The sequence below is a fragment of the Alligator sinensis genome, unplaced genomic scaffold (genome assembly GCF_000455745.1).
Source record: "Alligator sinensis unplaced genomic scaffold, ASM45574v1 scaffold743_1, whole genome shotgun sequence".
In the NCBI taxonomy this organism is placed as follows: domain Eukaryota; kingdom Metazoa; phylum Chordata; order Crocodylia; family Alligatoridae; genus Alligator; species Alligator sinensis.
In genome coordinates, this window is record NW_005842512.1 from 11,657 (window position 1) to 18,873 (window position 7,217).

A 7,217-nucleotide genomic window follows, 5' to 3' on the forward strand; every position below is an offset into this window, starting at 1 on the left:
CCTGTGACAGGTTAGGGGTTTAGGTCTGTGTTGTTTCTGGGTTGATGGTAGTCTTCTGTAGAATATGGACTGTATAGGATGGTTTGCATAGGGATGATCCTGGTTCAGGCAGGTGTTTGGACTAGGTGACTTCTGGAGTTCCCTCCCAGCCCTACTTCTCTAGGACGCTAGACTCCAGGACTAGTGATACAGTATCATTCGATGACTTTCTGCCCACTTGGTTGTCTTTTTTGTAAACATTTGATCTATTCTTGCAAATTGGTGTATGTTTCGCTAGTCAGAATTGTGTTTGCTTTGATCTGAATAATATAGTTCTGCCATACTAAGAAATCTTCTACTTTCTCTTTAACTGGAGAAAAATGTGTTGTGTAACATGGGATGAGGCACCACACCACCTGCACCCCGCTTTTCAAAGTCCTAGATCTGCCCATGGGGCTGAACGTGTCATTCTAGGGCTAGGTTAGACACAGATTTGCACAGGATGATTTGGAGAGGGATGATGATGCTTCAGGCAGAAGGCTGGACTAGAGGTAACCTTTAGAGGTCCCTTCTAGTCCTGGGCAGATTCAGGATAATGAAAAGGGGGATGCAGATGGTGAGGTGCATCATCACCTAGAAAACAACACCTTCTTCTCCAGTTAAAAATCAACTAAGAGCTTTACTAATACACTAGGTGCTTAGGGCTGGATAATTCAGTTTAAGGTGGAAGCAGAAACAAATCTAGTGTCAATGAAATGGGTCAAAAACAATCTTCAGGGCTGTGAAAGAGGCGCTCCACTGCCAGAAGCAGCAAACAGACAACAGAATGGCAGAAGGGATAGGCTGATTGCTGGAAAAGATATCTTCATTGGTGCAACATCAAGCCCATTACCATGAAGAGAGGGTCATTAACACCTTGAGGTGAAGAGTCTAGAAGGGACCAGGTAGATCAGTGGTCTCCAAACTTTTAAAGTAGAAGATCACCTTTAGCATTTAAAAGCAACCCAAGATGAACCGTGTTCAATGCCCCGCTTCCTGCCCGCCCAGCGTGTGCCCCCAGATATGTACGTTGGCCAGGCCGGCTGTGCTGTGGGCTGGGGCCGGGACTGCGCTGGGCTGTGCTCGGGCTGGGTGGCGGCGGTGCTGGGTGCAGGACTACAGGGGTGGTGGCAAGCACCCAAAAATTTGCTGTAGTCCCTCCATAGCTCCCCCTACCAGTGTCTCCACTGCCGCCCGATCCAAGCGCAGCGTGGCCAAGACCGCTGCCATGAAGAGCCTGGTGTTGCCTTTCAGCCCCCGCCTGCCCTCCCGCTGTGCAGATCCCGAGAGGGATGGGGCGGGGGGAGGCAGCACTGTGCTCTTCACAGCGGGGAGCTGGGCGACGCTACGCTGGGGCTGGGCAGCAGCACTGGGAGAGGGAGCTATGGGCGGGCAACAGTGAATTTTTGGGTGCCTGCAGCACCTCCCCGCCCAACCATAGCCCCGCTCCCAGCGCCACCCAGGCTGATTGCAGCCTGGTGCAGCCCCAGCCCTAGCTCACAGCAGCAGCCGGCCCGGCCAGTGTGCACATCTGGTGGCACATGCCCTCCAGGGCTGCGTGCTTCCTCCTTCCCGCGCCTCGCAGATGAACCACTCGCGCTTCCATCCTGCACCCCAGCTGTACAGGGCCTGCCCCTGTCCCTGCTCCAGCCCCACTCCCTCCCTCACAGCTGCTGCAGCTGCCTGCACTGCTCAGCAGTAATGGGGTGGGGGGGCACCTGCCCTCTCATCTGTGTGCAGTGGAGGCAGCTACCGTTGCAGGCTGGGCTTTGTGCCCCGAGCCTCGCTGCAGCCCACCCGGGAGCAGCACAACGCCACATGCTTTCTGCCGCTGGGCTGAGCCTTGTCCCCTGCCTGCCCAGTAGCTGGATGCACGTGGTGTTGGGCCACTCCTGGGTGGGTTGCAGTGGGGTTTGGGGTGCGAAGCCCAGCCCACAACGGTGGCTACTTCCTCTGCTACTAGGCACCTGCTTTTAAACTTTGAGTAGAGGAGGAATCTGGGTTACAAATCCACCAAAGCAACACCCCGGCCCCCGCCCCACATCTGCCCCTGCTTCCAGCCCTACTCTCTATGGTTCTACCCCCACCACTTAGTTTGCTTTGATCCTGGTATCTGCTATTTTCATACATCCCTCCCCTTTTTCTGACATCCCTACCAGAATGCTGTGCTTCTCATCATGAGACAGTGCTCCTATCTAAATGCATAGGAATAAAATTTCCTCATAAGGTTGAGACAGAAAAAAATCCAAGAGTGATCATACATCCAGACTCCCCACAGGTCTGGAAAGTTGGGAGAGGAGCAAGAGCAATTTACACTGCCACCGCTCCCCTACCACCGAACTTGTCAAGCCCCGCACAGCTGGATTGGGTTTACTGGGCTGGCCCTGAGTGGAAGGAACCAAGCCCTGTTTCTATGTGGCTGGATCAGGCCTGGCTGGGCCATTTCTGCACAGCTGCAGTGGATCCTGGGGCCTCTGTAGCCCCAAATGGTTATGGTTGGAGGAAGAATCATTTAGCCATATATTTGGAAGGGCCATCTAATCCAAACCTCTACAGAAATACAAGACTATTCCTCTTCAAAGATCCCTGCACGGTGCTTTTCCAGCCTGCTCTTGAAAACCTCCAATAAAGGAGATTTGACACCTTTTTTCAGCAGTTCTGCTGTCGTACTGTTCTAGGAGCCAGGAAGATCTTAGCTGCCATCTAATCTAAATCTACTTCAATTTATAGTCATTGCTTTGTGTCTTGCCCTCTGAGCCAAGGCAGAATGGGTGTTTTCCCTCTTTATGGCAGCCTTGCAGATTTTGAAGACTGTATTATGACCCATGAATCACCTTGACTGCTGACAGACATGAAAGAAACACAAAACATGCTTTACTGGAAGAGGCAGAGCATTAGTTTGACCCAGCTCCCCAGTGCCTGTATGGATTGCATGCTTCAGTATGGTTTTTTGGCACTTTTATCTAGAGCTGATTCTGATTCAATCAGGAATTAAGTAAAGGTGGTAAAACAGCACTGCTTTAGCACCGGAGCGGTACAGATGTTGGGTGAGCTGGGTCCGACTAACGTGCTGTCTCTTCTGCGCATGTGCTGGGTTTGGCACCGGGGCACATAGACTTTAAAGGAATGCGTCATCTTTGTTTTTTAAGTCTGTAAGCAGCACTTTTGTCCAAGCTAAATATGTCTAGTTCTCTCAACCTTACTTTCCAACTCCTTTCGCATTTTTGTCTCTCCCTTCTGGAGCCTTGACAACTTCTCCAATTTCTGTCTGAAAGGTGGAAGCCAGAACTTCAAACACTCTCAGTGAGACATAACCGGCAGTGAGTACACTATCGAGCCCCTTGTACAATCGGATTATATTGCTGACGCGTGTTGATGCTGTGATCCACCAACCCTCTAGCTCCTTCCCAGCAGTGTCCCACCCAGACAGTTAATTTCCATTCTGTATTTCTGCTGTTGACGATTCTTACCATAAGTGTAGCAACTTACATCTCTCTGTGTACAACGTCATCATGTCATCTGCAGACTTGGCCTATTCCAGTGTGCAGATCATTAATACATTTGTTAACTAGGACCAGACCCAGAGCAGACGCCTGTGGAACATCACAGAAACCCTCCTGCCAATCCAACATTGATTCACTGATGATTTCTCCTGCTTGTGGTTATTGAGCCAATGATCTATGTGCCTTGCAGCAGTGCTATCAGGGCCAAATGTCTCCAACTTGCTTTTGATGAGGCCATTGGATTATAGAAAAGGAGGGATGGAAGAGACCTTAGGAAGTCATCTAACCTAGTGTCCTGCTCAAAGAAGGGTCACACTCCTGAATAAACCATCCGAGTCAAGTGCTATCTGCCTAGGCCACTCTTGAAAACGGAAAATACTTCACCACCTTCACTTTCTTCCTAATCTCTAACCAAAACTTGCTGTGCCACAGTTTGAGGTCATTGCTTCTTGTCCTGTCCCCTACAGCTGCAGAGAAAAGTCTGTCTCCATCCTCTTTATAATCTCCCTTCAGGTATTTGCAGACTATTATAAAATCTTACCTTCAGTCTTCTCTTCTCCAGACTAGATAACTCTACTTCTTTCAACCTCTCCTCATTAAGTCATGCTTCTCACACCTCGAACCATTTTTGTCACTCTCCACCGGACTCGTTGTAATGTATCCCCATCTTTCTGGAAGGGTGGTTGTGTAACAGGACCCCACCTTTGAAGGTGGCTGTGGCCCCCCTGGGAACCACAGTACGCCCTGTCTTCACCCTGGCTTATCAGGGTCACCTCCTGTATTCTTCTTGGCGTGGTTATAAATTCAGGAGGCTGCCCTCAGACCACCAGAATGACCCTTTAGGTACTTTACTCTGCCTGGCTCATAATGGCAGTCTTCTGCCTGACCCAGCTGGTCTCTCTAGGGCCTGTCTGCCTCGCCCTCAGGCTCAGTCCTGGGGCTTGGTAGCTCACATCCTGTCCTTCTAACACCTTGGGCTGAGAGCCCTCCAATCTATTCCCTCCCCCACACCAGGCTAGTGGTACCCACAATCCAATAGTGCAATCCATGCCCTCCCTCTGGGCATCTTCAGTGGGCTCCCATGCCTCACGGCTAAGGAACAAAACTCACCAAAGGAACAACCAAACGCATTGTGTGGGGCACTCTCTTGCAGTCCCTGCACAGCTCCATCCTTGAGCCCAGCCTGGCTCAGATCTGACTCTTCAGCTTAGAAGCTCCGTTTCAATTCCCTGTTTAGCCCCGCACCTTCCAGTAGCCAGGCCCCCTTCCTGGACTGGGCACAGGAACAGCTCCTTTCTAATGAGCAGAGCAGGCTTAATGCCCCCGCAGTCTGCCCCCTACTAGCAGGCTTACAACTCTGCAGTTTACCTCCCTGCCGCTTTTACCCTGCACCCAGTAACAGAGGTAAGGGCCCCTGTTGCAGGGGTCCAAAGCTGGAAACTAGTGCACGTGAGGCCTCAGCAGTGCCAAATAGGGCAGAAAAATGACTTCCTTTGATTTTCAAGGGACACTCCTGTTAATACAAACCAGTGTGCTAGTGGCATTTTTGGCAACAAGAGCACACTGTTCACTCATATTCAGATTATGGTAAAGCCCAGGTCCTTCTCTACAGTTGGTGCATGGACATTTTATGTGGGGACCTGATTTTGGCTTGGGCCAGGGCTGAGCAGTGGGCTTGGTCTGGCATGAGCAGCACTGAGGTCTGGTCCTGCATGGTGGTGGGGCCCCATGCAGGCTCACGGGGCAGGCTTGGCACGACTGGAGAGTCCTGGAGTCCTGACGGTCAGTTCTGTGCCAGGCGGCCAGCACAAAAACACTGCCAGAAAGCACCTCCTCCGCCCCTCACCTGGAAGCTGCTTTTCAGGCAGCTTTTCCTCTTAGTGGGACAGGTACACCCTAGTGCCCTGTCACAGAGACTGATTGACAAAGATTGCCCTCTTCCCACCCTGAGCCCAGCTCTCACCTGCAGAGGCTACAGCCTCCCTTCTGCTCTGCATGTCTTTTGATGACATGGTTTTCAAGATGATATCAGTTCTCGTAATGGGTCCGAGAGCACACCCCATGTTCAGCTAAGGGCGACCACTTCTTAGATGATTGCCTCCAGCTTTCAACAGCACACTGCCCTCCAACCCCCAAGCAGACGGCAATCAGAATGAGTAAACCAGATCCTAAAGCAGTAACTAAGATGCTTTGGGAGTTATCAGGACTATTAGTCCTGCCTGAACAGCATGCAGCAATGTGGAACATGCCTCAATGGGAGCCAGTTGTCTTTTCTTTAGTAACTGATGGGCTTCATCTGTTTCTAACACACAGCCCCTTTCTCCTGACCGGTTATTGTGGTGCTGGACCTCCTCAAGACCATTCACCAAGTCCAAGCCAACCTAAAGGCCGCTAGGACTGCCTATAAAAAGAAACAGGAAGATCGGCGGCATCACGAAGTTCCTTTGTTGGCAGTAGGTCAGTCCTTGAGGGGCTTACTCTTCTATGACTCCATAGCCCCGGTCCAGTTGTAGTGACCTGGAGCCGTGAAGGGGCCCTGCCTTTAACCTAGGCAGTGGCAGCTTCTCCTGATGGAGATGTACATGTTGTCATAGGTCTTGGCTCAAGATACACAGCTGAAGGGGCCGTATTTGTGCAGGGGACAGGCTGGGGCCCTCCCGGGGCTACAGCTGCACCAATTCCTCCTTTCACACTTGTTTCCCCAGGTCACCAAGTGTCAATGGGATGAAGGGGCCTAGAGGTGAGGGGCCCTGTGCCCCTCCACCCACTCCCTGAGCCTGACCCTCTGCTTACCTTGTCCCCGATCAGGTGGCCGGCTTCCCCCAGGATGGCATAGAGGAGGATCAGCGCAGCACGGCTGACACAAATGTTGATGTCCAGCACCCCAGCAAGTACCCTCTGCACAAAAGATCTCCTTTGCCCCTCTGATAAGATCTTTTGAAACACCTGAAACCCAGGGGACAGAAAGTGTTTGCATATCCCAGAGCCAGGCTCTATGTCCAGGCCAGCCCCGCACCAGGGCAGTAGTGGGAACCTTGTGATCTGCAGAGAAGCAGCAGGACTTTTCTCCACAACCCTGGACACAGCCACTATTGACACACAGCCCCACACCCTAAGCTTTACCAGGGCTGGGAAGAGCATCCTTACCTCCCCGACTTGGGCCAGGTCCATGTAGCTCTGGACCTGGCTCTGCTGTTCCCGGCTTAGATGGAGAAGCCCCTCTGCCTCCTGCATGTCTCAGCCTAAGACACACAGAAAGATATTACTCTGAGCTGGCATTGTGGCTTCAGTGTTTGGTCTCTGCCCAGTGGAGCCAACACTGCTGCATGGCACAGCGTGCTCAGGGCCCTAGCAGGGTTTCATTGTTTTGGGTCGTAAGTGCTGATCCAGGCTCCCTAGGTTTCCTGTGTCCTTTATCTTCTGGGGGCTCTGGGACTGGCTGCTTGGTTTAGGCAGGGTTAAATATCAGAAATGCCCACACCCAGTCAAGGCAAACGCTGCTCCAAGTTACTTTCCTGGCTACACCCGGAGGCTGTTGCTTGTGGTCTGTGCTACTGCTCCTGCCCAGCAGGGGCTCTTTCCCACCATGTCTCTCCCAGCCTCTTTCCTTTCCCCACATTCGAGGGCAGACCCTAAACATGCTGATTTTCCTAACCGGAGGCCAAACTGGGTTCTGGAGTGAAAGGGCTGGTGTAC

General features: G+C 52.0%; 1 long non-coding RNA gene across 1 annotated transcript in view; it reads right to left on the bottom strand.

Annotated features, from left to right (window-relative positions):
* Positions 1-6,336: 6,336 nt before the first annotated feature.
* LOC112551566 overlaps positions 6,337-7,217 on the bottom strand; it is a 1,182-nt gene continuing 301 nt past the window's right edge. The window contains exons 2-3 of the long non-coding RNA XR_003095867.1: positions 6,669-6,763; positions 6,337-6,467 (exon numbers count right to left, since the gene is read on the bottom strand). This is a non-coding gene — a long non-coding RNA (uncharacterized LOC112551566). The remainder of the gene's footprint in view (positions 6,468-6,668; positions 6,764-7,217) is intronic.